The sequence below is a fragment of the Pteropus vampyrus genome, unplaced genomic scaffold (assembly GCF_000151845.1).
Source record: "Pteropus vampyrus isolate Shadow unplaced genomic scaffold, Pvam_2.0 Scaffold61, whole genome shotgun sequence".
Taxonomy (NCBI): domain Eukaryota; kingdom Metazoa; phylum Chordata; class Mammalia; order Chiroptera; family Pteropodidae; genus Pteropus; species Pteropus vampyrus.
This window is the reverse complement of record NW_011888842.1, coordinates 830014-845862: the sequence shown is the minus strand read 5'-3', so window position 1 is coordinate 845862 and position 15849 is coordinate 830014.

Here is a 15849-nt window from a genome sequence, read left to right as displayed (position 1 = left end):
CCCCCAGCGCAGCCCCGCGCCCAGAGGTGCCCGAGCAGTCAGGCAGCGCGGCTGGGGCCCCGCGGGCGCCTGTGCCAGGCCCATGGTCCCAGGAGTCCCGGCGCCGCGCTCGCCCCTGCCTCGCTCTTTTTCTGCTTCCACCGAAAAGAAGAAGCAGGAAAAAAAAGAGAGATGATCAAACTTTTGGAGGCGGGCTGCTGGCGGTCCCCGGAGACAGAGCGAGGCCGGGCAAGGGCGCGCGGAGGGCGGTGGAAGCTGCCTCCCCGCCGGCCTGGGGGAGGAGAGGAAAAGGAAGGATTTGGGGGAAATGAAGGCGATTTAAAGTCTCGGCCCGCGGCGGCTCTCCACCTTCTCTCCTCCCCGCGCTGGGCCGCCCTCTGCTGCCCCCGGCTGCCCCCTGCCGGCCACAGCCGGGGACACATACTCGGCCGGCCCTCGACAACCCTGCTGATACACTAGTGCCCCACCACTGTGAAAATGGGAAATTGAGATTTACGGAGAGGAACGAGTTGGCCTAGGCAGCATAGCGGGATGATCACAGTTTGGAGATTCGAGACTTCTGGCTTACGAGGTCCCCAAGTTGGGAGGCGGAGATAAGGGGAAAGGGGACAGATGCTACCGCTGAAAGGAGCCCGGAATTCCAGGACAGATCTGGGACCAGGATCAGTGTCCAGACTCCCAAGACAACGACAACCAGTGTCCTACCACACACAAACACACACACACACACACACACACACACACACACAGAGCACCTATTTTCCTCCCAGATTCAGAGTGCCCTTAAGAACAGACTCTGGGCACGTAGTGGGGTGGGGAGGGGGAGCGTGTGAAATATTGGGCACCCTCCTCACTTTGCCCTCTCCATTCCGGAGGAAATGGGAGCTTAACAACCCCCACCTTCACCCCCGCAAGAGTCGACCAAAGAGACTCTGAGATCCCACACTGGAGCACAGAACTGCACACTTTGACCAGCTGCAAACACCCAGCAAACTAGCACACCCACAACCCCAGTTGGCATTAGAAGCCCCCCTCCGCCTCAGCCTCCACAACTTGTTCACTGGTGCACACACACACTCCCACACATATGCACACATACCCCAAACTCAGACACAGGCTCCCACTCATTCACATGCAAGCACAGCCACGCACTCCTCCTGAGTTCATACAAACACACACTCTAGGGTGTCTGGACTTGGTAGCGCACTGGACTCCATACACGCAGACACAGGCACACTAGTGCTTACACGCGCACAAATGCACACTAGCCTAGCCTAGCCAGGTCCCCCCAACGTACACACCCACGCGCACACCTCTCATACCACCTTCACGTGCACACCCCTATGTACACACCCCCAAGTACACGCACTCACATGTGCACACACCCCCACTTACACACAATTCTCCACTAGTACGCGGGCACTAACCGTACTCACTCCCTGCATGTGCACCCTCCTCCCCATACCCGCGCACCTTTACGCACACACACTGGTATCCCCAGTGCTTCAGGAGCTCCGGGGCACTTACTGGGTCCCTAGGTGCGAGGCTGGACGGTCGGTCCTTCCTCGGGCGCCTAACGGCATTTGTATTCATGGGTCCCCGCAGCCCCGGGCGCGGGCGCGGGGGCGGGGGTGCTGAGTCCCCTTCCCTAAACTGGGCGCGGGCGCTCGGAGCGCAGCGGCACCGGGAGGGGCATGAGCGCGCGGGGCTGCGCCTCCGGCCCGGTCCGCCTGCGCTCGAACTTCGGCCGCTCTGCGTCCTCTGACTCCCGCGCAGGCTCCGGGTGCGGGGGGCGGCTCATAGGTGCTGGGGCCGCGGCGCCCGCCGGGCCTTTTGAAGTCTCCGCTGGGGGCGGGGAGGGGGCGCTGAAGGCGGCCTTTTAAACTGTGGCTGCACGCGGGCTCAGTGGAGCAAGGTGTCTGGTTTCAGCAAACTTTAGGAAAAGTCCCAAGCTGAAACGGGGCCGGGGTGAGGAGGTGGGGGCGGGGGGGTAGCCAAGCAAGAAAGAAAAAAGCTGCATAGCTGTGCTTTGCTTCCTGCAGGGGGCAGAGCACCCACAGTTGCCAGGAGGGAGGCCCCGCGTGGAGCTGGGGAACCCACAGGCAGCTGGATGGCGTGAGGAATCACCTCCACCTTGAACCAGAGTTCTTAACCTCCCCATGGATGAGACCCAGAGAGTGCAAGAACACCCCAAAACTTTACAAACTGTGCATGTTTAGGCATTCTTCTGGGCGAGGGGGGCCACGGGTTTTCCTCAGGTTTTCAGAAGCCCACGGCTCTGGAAGGCTGAGAATTCCCAGTCCAGTCATAGCTGACATTTTTTGAGCTGCATGCTTTGTGCTAGGCGGATCTTGTCCTCACTTACTTTTTTTTTTTTTTTTGATATTTTGTTCAAAAGTGAGGACTTTCTTGCTTTAATTTTGACAATTTTAGAGTATTGCGTTAAAATATTATGTATCTCGATTAGTTAGGATTTTGGGCACCCCCTTAAATGTAAAACTTCATTGCATACTGAGGTTCTTTTGGAATTCCCTAGTATTTTGCATCTCGCCAACCTTCCCCTAGCCAAGTGCGCCCCTTGCTAAGTGTCACCTTTTATGGGAGGCCTGCTATCTCTACTTACAGATGAGAAAGCCAAGATTTTGAAAGATTTCCTGAGCTCACAACTGGCAAGCGGGGAAGGTGGGATGGGAACTCAGGCAGTCTGATCCCTGTCTTCTGCAGCTGAGCATGAAGATCTAAATCTTAGCCTTTAAGAGGTTCTGAGCAGATCCTCCCAGCTTACCAGCTTCATGTCTTGTCCCCAAGCTCTTGTCTTTCTGATGCCTGGATCCAGGCTCTGGACAAGCTGGGATACTTCAAGGCTTTGTCCGTGCTATTTATTCCCTCTCCCCCAACCCTGTTTTTTTTGTTTGTTTATTTGTTTGTTTGTTTTTGCCTGTTCACAGCCTCTCTGTCCTTCTAGGTACAGCTTAAAGCTCTGTCCCACACACATATCGTAGCATGCATCACATGGTATTTTCATTGTCAGATCCATCCTCTGTGTCCCCATACCCAGCATGGAGCCTAGGACACAATAGAGACTCAAACCATTAATAATTTAAATTAATTTCTTTTAATGCCTACAGTGTGCAAACCCTTGTACAAAGCTGGGGGAGGAGAGTCTGCCACTGTTGGAGTAAAGACAAAGAAATTTGCATATGGTGCTGTTTTCTGAGCACACACGCATTTGTAATGTGGAAAGAAGACACGCAACTTGGGGCAAGGAAGAGAGCCTGGATGGAAGACATCAGACACAGCCATGTCACAGAGACCCTCCTACAATCACATAAAGATAACACAAGGAGAAGGTAACAGATATTATTGCAGAGAGACAAATGAATTAAATTGTTAAGCAGACCAAGGGATCAAGAGAAACCAGAGAAGGCTCCCAGGAGGAGGTGGCCTTTGGCTCCTAAAGGGTGTGTTGGATACACATGCAGCTATGGAGGAAGACAGCTCAAGTGGAAGAGTCACAAAAAAGCCAGGATAGTGGGAGTAGATTTCAGGTATGTTCTGAAGGAGGAGTGAGGGGAGCCCAGTGGAGAAGCAATTTAATTCTTCTCTTTGCACCATGTGAGTGACGTCCCATGACTCACTGGCCACAAAGTCATTTCCAGGCAAAGGGTTGCATTTCCTCAAAGGTCAGGCAGCAGGTCAGTGGATGAGCACAAAGGCCTTTCTAAATCTCACTTCCAGATCTGAGTATGCAATGGTGAGCCCCAGGGAGCTCTGCTCCACTAAAGACATCACAAAAGACTCATGGGAAACCCTTCAGAGCCCAGAAAGATTGATGATGTCCTCTTCCAGAGCCTTGTTCTCTTCATCTGTAAAATAAGTGCATCGAACATGATCATCTGCATGGGACCTTTGAGCCTGGGAGGATAGAACTGTTGTTCAACAATAAATCTCATTCAGTAGATGATTATTGAGGGCTAGCTGCATTTTGCTAGACTTATGGCCTTCTAGAAGCTCGCGGTCAGCTGGAAAGAGGAGGCATGAACACTGGTAAGAATTCTTGGGAAGAGAACTTGTTTCTTGCCTCTGCTGCCTCTTCACACCCAGTCTTCCTGCACAAGGAGGTTCCTGGCACAGTGCCAGAGATGGCACAGACAGTTCTGGATAGGAGTACCTAGCCTGAGTCCTCAAGGCCACATAGTTTACTCCCTGCCCAAGCAGATCAGCCATGGACCCGTTTGAGGCACATGTCTTGAGAAAAACTGTTAATCTCAATAGCCTTAGTGGTGGACACATAGTAGGCACTTGACAAATGTTTTTGAGTGAATCACTAGTGAAGACTTAACCTGCAGAACAGAGGGTTGCACACAGCCCGGGTATCAATCCCCATCGATTTTGTTTACCAGACTTTTTCTGAGAATGCATAGTGCACCACACTGCGCTTCCTTCTCTCATGGTGCTATGATTTATGAAGGAGGCCAATAGTAAAAAGACAGATACCGCAGGCCAGGAAGTTCTATCTCAAGTCGTACTTGTTTAACTGGTACTGCAGAACTGGGGCGAGAACTCAGATCCCAGTCTTAGTCTTCACAGTCTTAAACTTAGTCTTCGATTAGTCCTCAGCCTTCCCAAATGCCCTGCATTGCTGGGCACACCGGGACAGGTCTTTCTTTCACATTTGGGCCCTGCATGGCATAGAGCATAAGATGTGTGCACAATGCATGCCTAATTATAGAGTCACTCATTGCCTGGTCACTTGGCCAGTTGGGAGATGCTGCCATGCATCAGACCCTGAGCTGTGCACTGGTCACAGGCAAGTATAAACTGTGGTCCCCACTATGAGCAGTTGCCCTGTTGACTTTCTGGTACCAGCATGAAGCACAGTGCCTGGCACATAGAAAGTACTCCACAAATGCTGACTGAAAGACTAAATGAATGAATGAATAAAGGGATGAGTACAAGAATGAAAGTAAAGTTTGCCAGATTAGACCAGGATGGCTCCCCCTGCCACCTGCTCCCTCTCCTATATCATGACTCTCGCCCATGAATGCGAATTTGATGGGCACATGCCATGTGGCAGGACTGATTTTAGGCGATGCAAATACCCTAACCACACTCTGCCCCGCTCACTGCTGTGTTCCCAGCACCTAGGATAAATCATTTCAGTAAAGTGAATTAAATTGAAGTCCAGGCTGGAGAGAGGCAAGCTCGAATAGTGTCTCCTTCCTCTGTCCCTTCCAGACATTGCCAGTCTAGTCTCTCTCTCCAAGGGCAGTGGCTGGAGCTAATGCTGATTGTTATCATGGCTTGCCTGTCTCCTAGGGCTTGGGCTCAGCCTGTGGGCCTGCTTCACTTTGGCCTGGCCTCTGCCAAGACCCCAGAGGCAATCGTTTCACCAAGAGGAATAAAGACTGAGGCCAGGGAAGCTCCTGGGCCACTTTCCAGGAGGGCATATCTTCTGGACACATGATCCCATTGTTTGGGAACCCTAGATCATCTCCCAAGGGCCTTCGCCCCTCCTCAGTCTGGCTTTATTTCCTCAGGGCTGAGCTAAGCGGCCAAGGGTTGTGAGATATCTAAAGCCTACTTTGCAGGGGCTAATATTGACCCAAAATATGGGGGCCCCAAAAGAAACTCAGGCCTGGATGAGCCCTTGGAGTTACCTGGCTCAAGTTCCTCATTTTACAGGTAAGAAAACTGAGGCTCAGAGACAGGGTGCATGATTTTCTCAAGGTCACACAGTGTCATTGTGGGAGCTGGGGCAAGAAGCTTTAGATATCCACCGTTGATGTCTAAAAGTAGAGTCAAACCTGTCTCTTCATTCTTCAATTCATTAAGCCAACTTTGGAAGAATTAAACCCATTTTCCAGATCTGAGAGCTATGGCAAGTTTAAGATCTATGGACTCTCTCTGATGATGTGTCTAGAACCATTACCTGTACCAAACAATCTATTAATGATGAGTTCTGGACCATCCCCACAGCTGAGAGTGGAGACAAAGCAGTTGATGACTTGGGAGGGTTTCAGGTCTTTACGCCTTTGACCACCTCTTTCTGGAATGTCCTTCTTCACTGGATCCCCCCTCAGATTTCCACAGCTATACCATATGCAGCTCCCATCCTGTCTAGTACATTTTATATTAGGGTATGTACTTGTTTCATGTACCTACTCAACTGGAGCTCCTCAAAGGCAGGGCTTCGTCCCAGGACTTACTCAGTGGTAGCGCACAGTAGGCCCTCAGTAAGTGGTGGATGAATGAGGAAGGAAAGGAGGGAAAGGGAAAGGGATGGTGGGAAGAAGGGAGAAAGTAAAGACAGAGCTGGGGGCTGGTCGACCATCATCTTAGGACATCCCCACAACAGGGGCAGATACTCTGATTTCATCATTGCTAACAGAATTCCATCTCCCACTATCTTCTAAGCAGCCTCATCCCGTAGTGGAGACTGTGTCCATCCCAAACCTGAGGGATTGAGTCCTGCTTGGAATAAGCCCACCACAGTAGTCTCCTTCCTCTGGTCAATGAGTAGTTTGAGTGTAGACATAAGGTACAGTCCAGCCTCTGAGATATGAGAGAAGTTATACATCCTAAGGCCTTCTGAGAAAATTTTCCTCACTTTTATAAGTATACACAGACCAGTGACATGCCCCTTTCTCCTCTTTAAACATTGTTGGGTGAGGATGTGATTCTTGGAGAGGCTGCAGCCATCTTGCCACAATGAGGTGACAAGCCCCCTAGGTCTGTGGTCAACAGACTGAGGATGGAGAAGAGGAAAGGCAGAAAGAAACTAGGTCCTTCAAGATGTTACTGAAATGCTGAATCAGGCACACCTAGACTGCCCTTTCTCAAAACAATAGTGTCCTTCAATGTTGAAGCCACTTTTAGTTGGGTTTTCTCTCACTGGCAACTGAAAGCATCCTAGCAGACATCCTAGCAGAGAAATAGGAGGTGGTTCTGTACCAGACCACAAGACAAGATGGATGATCTCTAGTTTAGAGATGAAGAACCAAATTCCAAAAGGGAAGGGTCTTGCCCAAGTTCAGCCAGCAGCAAGGTAACAGAACTGGGGCTAAAACTGTGGTCTTAAGTGCTTATTACAATATAGCCTCACAATTGTGTCAGGGTCGGAGAGAGGTCCCTTAACAGCCCAAAGAGTCATCAGTCAGAGCCAGCTAGTGGGTGGATTTCGAAGAGCAGAAAATTTGTCCAGTCCAGTGCCCATTTTCATGATATCCTCAGCAAACTCCTAGGTGGAAAGACGGCTACGTTAGGAAGTCATCATTCCCCCTCCATCAGCTGAAATCCACACCCCAACGACGTGGCCACCTCGTTCCTTCATGGCCCAAACCGTGCAATGAGATACATTTCTGCTTGTGGGGAGTTCCAGGAAAAGTTGGCCAATGCAAATGCCTTTAGATGCCTCTCCTTGTCACAAAATGAGGTCTGAGGAGCCACGCACACACCACTCTGCATTCTGCCTCCCCAATCCAAAGAAACAGTTCTGCAAAGAGCTCTTCACATACATCTACAACCATCATTGTGCCAAAGCCCCTTTACAACGGCTATTGAGAACAGCATCTCTGAAGTCAGCTAAAGCCTAACTCTAAGGCTGACCTTGCTCTGCAAGTAACAACCCTATGCCCCTAAATCATCCTTTCCCCAGACCTAGAATTTTCATTTCCTTTATATACTACTCATCTGGCATCAGTTTCATATCTCTCCGGATTATCTCTTCCAAAGGCATTGTGGTTTTTGGTACCCAACTGCTGCCACGTGACCACAGCAAAGCTCAAGAGTGTGCATGGCATCTGACTACCATGGAGTTTAACAGGACTATCATCTCCCCCTACATAAATTGTATGCTCCTGTTAATACAACCTGAGGGCATATTAGCTTTTTTTTTTTTTTTTGGCAATCACACCACAACTAAGCTGATGACCATCAAGAAGAATTCCTAAGATTTTCTTATGTGCCTCCTCTAGTGCAGTAAATTTGTGTCTCTCTGAGTGAAGCCCTTATTAAATATGGTCCATCTTTTCAGGTTATCTAAATTGTTGCTACTTAAATATGCTTAAGTTGTCTTTGCTTAAGGACTTGTGATGGCAAGACATTGACCACTTGTCATACTAATGAATAGTATTGCTTTGTATCCATGAGTCTGAGGCATTTCAGCATGGTTAGTACCAACTTATCAGCATTGTTTATGGATAACAGTGAGACTTATGATTTATACCTGGTCTTGGTGAGACCCCCCAAAAGGCTCTTCCATTGGGGCTGGTTTCCTAGCAAGATTATGCCTATGTGGCCAGGTGGGGATAAGAAAACTCAGTCGAGACTCCATTTTGGGCTCCCTGGTTTCGAGGTGTTCCATGCATAAGTCCATAGTCCCCAGTCTGAGAGAGAATATGCAACCTTGTGTGGCCCTTCAAAGGGAGGACAATTGGAGTTCATGCCTGGCCTCTCCCTTCCCCTTGCTTTGAGGCAGCCTTTGGCTGAGAAGGAGATTCTGATCTAAGTGAGGTTGTTATATTGCACCATTTTCCTGCAAAGAACTAGTAGATGTGTAAGCACTGTCATGTGGAGTCTTGTGAGTCTTCTTTAGCTGTGGAACCCTAACTCTGTCATTCTCCCAGAGACGAGCAATTTATTCATTGAGGCATATTTTTTCCACATTTTCTGCATTTTTTCAAACAGACTCTACCTGGAAAAAGTTGTAATTTTATATGAACTCCAAGCCTGCCCAGTACCTGAGGCTGGCTGCAGGATGTGGCCAAGTTGACACCCATGAGCTCATGTCACAGCTCATGGGACTCTCTTTTCCCTTCTGAGCCTGTCTCCTCATCTGTGAACTTGGGGTAACTAACATGTGCATCCACGGTGCTCCACTGCCATCTCTGACCTGAGCCGGTAGTCTGGACACTGCATCAGCAGGGCCTGTCCTTCTCCCCTGGATCTGCAGTCTTGTCTTGGAGCAGAGCCCCAGATCTTGCTCAATCTCAGGGCTTCTCTTGGTGATGTAAACTTCTCTGCCTTATTGAAACTTCCTCCTTCTGCAACATCACACATTCCAGCTACACTGAGCTCCTTGCAGTTTCCTGAAAAAGATACAGTCAGTCTTCACTTAGCGTCGTTGATAGATTCGACGTCAAGTGAAATGACATATAACAAAACCAATTTTGCCATAAGCTAATTGATATAAACAAGAGTTAAGTTCCTACAGCATCTCAACATTGTAACGAAATGACGTTGAACAAAACGGTGTCATTCAAGGATCTGATGTACGCTTTTCCCCATTCCTCTGGTGCTACGCACTTTGAGTTGCTTCTTTGAAGGGATGTTCTCTCTCTCTTTTTTCTAGACTCTTATTTTGCAAAATTAAGAAGGTATTTCCTTATCTGAGAAGGCTTTCTTGTCCCCTCACCCCTGGTGCAGTCTGGATATAGTGGTGTGCTGGTGAATATCAAACAACCAGCTCTCCAAAAACGGAGGGGAAAGCCCTGACTTTTAGCAGTTGTCAGTATCCATGGTGTAAATATCTCCATCGTGACTTGTGTTAAGTTACCAACACGCTACCCCTGAGTGTGAAGTTTGAGAAGAGTTGTGCAAACCGATGTGAGTCAGTTACAGCCACCACCAGCGAAATCAGATGCCTGCCTTTTCTGTGCCACAGCAGCCCACCAAAATACAGTGCCGTGCTGAGCCATATTGGAGCCTGAGGCAAAAGGAAACATCTGTAATATTGTTCCTGTCTTTATTTAAAAGTTTTATCTTTTGTTCATGCACTACTTTTTTGTGTTAATTTTGATCTTTTAAAATATTGCAAAAAATTGTGATTTGTCTTGATTACTGAGTTTCTTTTCTTTTTTTTCCTTTTTTTTTTTTTTAGCACCACATTAAATTTTATTCCTGAGATGAGTGCCTCAGTCACCTCACCCTGGTTCTGGCCTTGACATAATAGCCCGTGTCACACTGTAATAATTACCATCGATATAGCTGTCTCCCCTACCTGGCTGTGAATCTTGGGGAAAGGAATTAATTTCTGTATTCCTAGGACTTGGCACAAGGTAGGTGCTCAATAACTACTGTCCAGTGAGAGAGTAGATAAATACATGGATGGACCATTTGCTCAGTTCATTTGCCCACAAAATGACATGCTGATGAAATGCGTCCTCTTGGTTAGGAGAAGATTTTGAATTTTTTAGTTTCAGCTCTTCCAACTCAACAAAGATTAACCCTGCCCTTAACCTGGGGTGAGCCAGCCCCTGCATTAGGCATCTTCACCAGGGCCAGTCTGCAGATGACTCCAGCCTGGGGCAGCGATGGAAGGAAATTGAACCTGGAAAGTGGAAACTGTGCTAGGATCAAGGGTTGGAAGCCACAGAGAGGCAGCCATCCCTTAGATCCCAGAAAGACTTTCTATCAGTTTTCATCACCTACTTCAAGAGGTAATAGAGTTCTATCTCTAGATGGGTCCCAGGAGACTGCCATTTGGCAGGGTCAATGGAAAGGAAATGTAAGCAGTAAATAATTCAGGATGACTTCCAGCTCTACAATTTGATGGGTCATCTGTTATCTGAGGGCAGCAGGACTTTGTTCCCATGCCTAACCCCTTCCTCACCATGAGGACCACCAAAAAAGAGGTCTTTGGGGGATGTCTCTCTTTGGCTTCTCAGGCATCCATCCCACTGTATTCTATTTGGGGTGGGGGTGGGAGTTAAAAGGTTCCGTTTCTATAAGACTAGCCATGGCTTCCATTTTTTATGCACATGATATATGCTGTGCCCACTGCAAAGAACTTCACACACATTAGCTCATTGATTACCCACAAAACCCTCAGTTAATCTACCCATTTTACAGATGAGAAACAGAGAGTTTGGCAACTTATCCAGTCACCTAGCTGGTAACTGATGCAACTGAAATTCTAACCTAGAACCGTCTGATTCTAAGACTCTATGATCTTAACTACATCTATGCAAAGAAAGGGCATTTATAAGATAGTGCACCATTTGAGCACTGGTGCCTGTGATAGTCAAAAATGAGGGTGGGAATGGGCAGATGTAGTCAGTTTCATCTTTCTTCTGACCCGGCCTTGTCATCTACTTCAGACATGCTCCCTGTTCTCCCAGCCCACGCACTACCACATCTCCAAAGAGGAGTGGCATGTTCCCCAAAGGGGATTCTTCGGCTCAAAGACACTTGTAAATCCACATTCAAGGGGGCAGGAGGTGGGGAGGAAGTGAACAAGCAGTGGGCATCTATTATGTGCCAGGCTCTGCATCCATGTTATCCATCTTTCTCACCCCAGGACTAGGAGCAGGTGCTTTTCCTGTCTCCTTTTTAAAGACCTGCATTGTCCAATATGGTAGCCACTAACCACATGTGGCTTTTAAATTTAAATTCCTTAAAATGTATAAGAAAATTAAAAATTAAGTTTCTCAGTCACACTAGCCACACTTCCAGTGTTCAATAGCCATATGTAGCTAGTGGTTACTGTAGTGGACAATACAGAAATAGAACATTTCCATCCTCAAAGAGAGTTCTATTGGACAGTACTGCAATGAGGAAAAATGGGACTCCGAGAATGACTTGCTTGGAGCCACATAGTGAGTTGCAAACAGACTGGGATGGGACCCATATTTCTCTCTTCCAAAGCCTCTACTCCCAAAGCCCAGAATAAATTTGCCACCGCCTGGCCCCAGAACAAGGAGGATTGTTTGCTTGGGATGGTAGGTTGACTTAGGAAACCAAATAACAGATCAGAAGACTGTGGGTGAATACCAAAGTGGAGAAAAGGAGCCAGCTGTTCTTGAGGGTTATTTTTATCCTGCCCAGATATCCTGGGGAGCTGCCCCCCTCCTCTTACAGCTATTTTTATCTGAAGAGTTGGAATCAGAATGCTGTCTCCCATGGATGGACCGAAGGATCCCCTGACACCTCAGAATTCCAGCATCAGGACCTCTGTCCTGCTCGACAACTTCTAATGCAGCTTCATATCCATTCTCTGACGCCATTCTATACCAGTCTGGGAGGCCAGCACAGTCAATGGGGAGGGCAAGCCCCAAATGATAGATGGGGAAACTGAGGCTTGGATGGGTTTTAACAGTTTGTACGTGGTAGAGCTGGGATTTAAACCCAGGCTGAGACAGTTCTCTCTTTTCTGAGCCAGAGTAGTCTTTATAGAAGGGATAAATGCCAAATGGTGGAAAAACAGCCACAATCTGTTGCTGACTGAGGCTCGCCCCTTTCTGGATGAGTGAGAAAGTTGCTCACTATCTTTGAGCTTCTCCTCCGTGGTCCATTACAGGGAGTTCTAATCTTTTTCTGCCACCTCCATGGCCTTGCTGGGAATCCAGCTAGTAGGAAAGATTTTGGTAAATTAGAAACCACTCAATGCCCAGAAAAGATGATTTATTATTATTATCATTGCCCTTATTATCATCATCAACATCATCTTTATTAGCTATGAAATCTATGATTTTATGCAGCCTCCATCCTTTCCCTCTCTCTCAGCCTCAGTTTCCCTGCCTGAAACCTGAGCAATTTGGCCCAGAGGATCTCCGTGGGGCCTTCCTTCCAGCTCCTGCTTGCCATTTCTATGACCCATTCATTCAGTCAACAAGTGTTTATTGAGTTCGAGCAGTCTGACACGGTGGGGAAATGAAGGACCGGCTTCTCCAGAAGGCTCTCTGCCCAGGCTGTTTCAGCCACATACGCAAATTTCCTTGTGTTTTCAAAAGGCAAATTATGGGAAACATGTTATTCACCATAACATACTCACCCCATCTCTCAGGAAAAAAAAAAATCTCTTCAACCCACCAAGAACTAAGCTAACAGAGGACAGAAACCCACCCTTGTTCCTTTGGGCAACTTTCCAGAAGCTCACATCCCTGTTGAAAAAGGGGAAACTGTATGCGGCTGTGTCTCTCTGAGGCTACTATGAACCTCGTAAACAACCTGTGTTTGTCTCAGCTCCCTCCATCCTGAGGGTCAGCCATAGCCAAGAAAAAAAAAAAAAAAAACAGCCCTGTTCTGTGCCTGGCCATCCCCAGAGGGAGGAAAATTGTCCATAAATATTTTTATCTTCATGGTCACCAAGGGAGCTGAGAGGAAAGCTTTGATTCTCCAAGCCCCTGGACCACTCCCTTCCTCTGGGGACCCGGTGGTCAAAGCTGACCTGGGCGTCCCATCTCCCACCCCCAAATTACAGGCTGCTGCCCCTGCCGCCTGCCCCCAGGAGGCGGTGGGATTAGAAGCAGGACCACAGTGTACATGATGGCTGGACTCAGGGCTGTTGGAATCGCCTCTCCCAGCCAGCTGGTTTCCTGCTGGGAGCTAGGTGGTCAACGCAAAGGAAGGGAGGACCCAGAGATGTTATTGGGGGTGGGGAGAGGGCCTCAGAGAGAGGCCCAAGGTCGCCATCTGGATCTTGAGCTGCCTTGCTCAACAGGGCTCATGTAGAGGAGGGCCTGTGAGAATTACTGACCAAGAAGTCATTTATAGCAAAGCAGATGCTTAGAGGTCAAAGAATTTTCAAGATGAAGGAAAGAACAGCTAATGATGAAATTTCAGACTCTGTGACAGCCACTGACAAAAGCATTCGGGGTCAGGAATCTCAACCCAGAACTCCTAAACTCATCACACACACACACACACACACAAACACACACACACACACACACACACACACACACACACACACACAAACTGTCCTGTCCTTTTGTGCTGTAACTTTCTTGCCTATCCAAAGAAGACTACTACTTTCTGGAACTTTCTAGAAGGGAACACTGCATCGGGGAGTATATCAGACATGAGGATCTCAAAGGGTCATCCAAGTGCAAGGTTCTATGATTCTGAGGTTCCTAGATCACTTGAGCCATAAAATTCTGTGTCCAAAGCACTAGACTTCTAGTGCCTTTGGATGCCAGGACTCTGAGGCTCTAAAATCCTGGAATCCTACCTGGCACCAACTTTCAGCTTCTATGATTCCATGCTTCTGAGACTGAGATGTCTGTGATCCTTCGACTCTGTGACCTACTTCACGGCAGACAAGGACCTTGCACAAGGGGGTATTCATTCCCAGCAGGGATTATGTGCAGAGGAGCCTTGTGGGGCCAGCTGACCGCTCCTCTGTCTGTGATGGACACCATTCCATGGCCCAGAGGCTCCCTAAGCTCATTTTGCCTACTGACCTTGTCCTGGTCATATCCTCACTTGGCCTCCACTTGATCCCACCCAGCCCCTCCCAGCCCACATCACTAGGTATGGGCAAGGACGCTGAAGCAGCCAGTTCCAATGCCCTGCTTCACCCCCCACAATGGCATCTATTATTGTAGGGCAGAGAGAAAGGGAGGCAATAAATATGTTTCCTTAGGCAGTATGTCCCCCAGGGATTCAGAATTGGAGAAATCAGAGAAGGTGTGCTGGACCCAGGACTAATATGTTTCATCCTGATTTACCTGACCAGTTCCAGAATGGCCACATCTGGGTGATTGAATGGTCCCATTGGCCTCAAAATATATTCTTCCATGGCCTGCTCTTGTTGGAAATCCCAGATATAGGAGATGCTCCTTTAGATGAAGGTCTTTTGAAAGACCGTTAGCTGGAAGGAAATGGGGACCCTTCATTCCTCTTTCATTGTTTTATTCATTTATTCAACATGCGGAAAGGCTAAATCTTAGTTAACAACTCAGGGCACAAGAAATGTGACCTTCCTTTATTTTCTTTGAATAAACTAAAATCCAGCTTTGGGTCCATGTATCACTGTGCTGGTAGGAAATTCAGTGTTGCTCATCACCGAGGCTCTCTTACATCCCCCTATCCTGGTTCTGGTAATGCATAGGTCCTGGGGTCTTATGCAGAATAACACATTCCAAGAGGTCTCTTTTGTCCTTCTGCTTCCAACTTTGGCCACTTGGATGCTCATTGTCTATGCCAGATAGCCCTTTCCATCCAGTGACCTGATGGCACATTTTGGACATAGAGAGCTGGGACACCAATGTGTTGGGTCCAGTCTCCGTAGGGACACAACAGACCATCCCTTTGGGGGATTTACCTGTTTCTCGCCAAGCTAAGGACCCACCAGCACCAATTTTCACCTCTCTTCTGCCTTCAGAGACACCACTTCTTCCCTTCTCCTCTGGGACCCAAGACTCGTCTCCTCACTGAGCTCACGTAAGACTTAAGTCTAGGCAGGCCCAGCTTTCATTTCTTTCAAAATCCAGTTGACCAGGACTTCTTGAAGGCTGACCATCTGCTTGAACTGGGGACAAAGGAATAAGAACATAGACCGTAGTTGAAATTAGTACCTCCGAATTCATCGCCCCACACACATTTATTTGTACATGATCTTGGAAGATTTATTGGAGCAGCTGTCTGGTCCCTTGCTAACAAAGACAAGAGTAGAACCCTGAAAAACTAGAGTACGTTATGAGTATGGTTTGTGGGGTCAGTGAGGAGAAGAGTTCTTAGCACTGAGGTCCTCTGGGAAATTAAAACTAGGTGTGGCTATGTTGGCGGGGAGGGGTTTGGAAAGGAGAGGGAGCATTTGCAGAGGCCTGATTGCCTCAGTGCTCCCATGGCCCTGCCTGCAGCCCTGGGAAGAGTTTGGGAGAGAGAACAGCCATACCTTACAAAGAGGCAACTGGCACCCATGTAAAAACCACTGGGTTTGGAGTCCAGAGCCCTGACTTCTGGCCCTGGATCTGCCACAATTCTCTGTGACACCTTGAACAAGTCCATTCCCCTGCCTGCATCCTTGGGCCTTTGTTCTCCATCTGAAGATATTAGCATTGGGCCTCCCCTCCTGTGGGATCAGGTCCTCATTACCTGGTGCTTATGACTGCATATCCCCAACTG